Source organism: Falco naumanni, chromosome 1 (genome assembly GCF_017639655.2).
Source record: "Falco naumanni isolate bFalNau1 chromosome 1, bFalNau1.pat, whole genome shotgun sequence".
Classification (NCBI taxonomy): Eukaryota; Metazoa; Chordata; class Aves; order Falconiformes; family Falconidae; genus Falco; species Falco naumanni.
Genome location: NC_054054.1, coordinates 30,209,832 through 30,210,598, shown reverse-complemented (window position 1 = coordinate 30,210,598; position 767 = coordinate 30,209,832).

Sequence of the window (767 nt, the reverse complement as noted above, 5' to 3'; positions counted from 1 at the left end):
TGAACTGGTGCTAATTTAAAGGTTTGACTTTTCTGTGAGCAATGACATCAATATTTACACGTTATATTTCTTCATTAACATCTGTTAGTATGAAAAGGTATAAATATGTCTTTCACACTTTAGAAAAAGGATTTATGGAAATAGCTGAGAATACTTGTAATAAACTGAGGTTATATGCTGCTTACCTGTATGAATGAAGGAAAAGAAAGTAAGGCAGATAACCTTTCTACCCTTTCTTTCTCTGGTCTCTGCAGTATCTCGAAGTAGCGGAACAAGAGGGCAAAAGTTATGGAGAAAAGTAATTTTGTTCATTAAACCAACTGATAAAGTTGGCAAAGAAAAAGAAATTTTTTGTGCACAAAAGCCTTTCTTCAGAGATAAATAAGCACTGAAGCAGCTTTCCCTGAATTGCCAGTTAGGGAGTAGAAGATGTAAAGGGTTTCTTCCCTGCACCCTGTTTCTGCTGCTGCACTCAACACAGTAATATGTGAAAGTTTCAAAGTCACTTATCCCCATTAAAGTTATACTGTGGTATTGCAAATATTAATTGCTAGATGGTGCCTTCCAGGTAGAATTGTCCTTTCTGCTGTGGTTCCACTAAACATTACAATGACTCCTCTTGAGACTGGTGGCAAAAGGACAGTCAGTCACAGCTTCTGTCCTTCTTTTCTCTGCTGTCTGCTTGCCCCGATGCTTGTCAAACAAGACAGGTTTAGAGCCATGTTTCCTAACCCAGCATGTTTATTTCAGTAATGAAAGACAGCAGC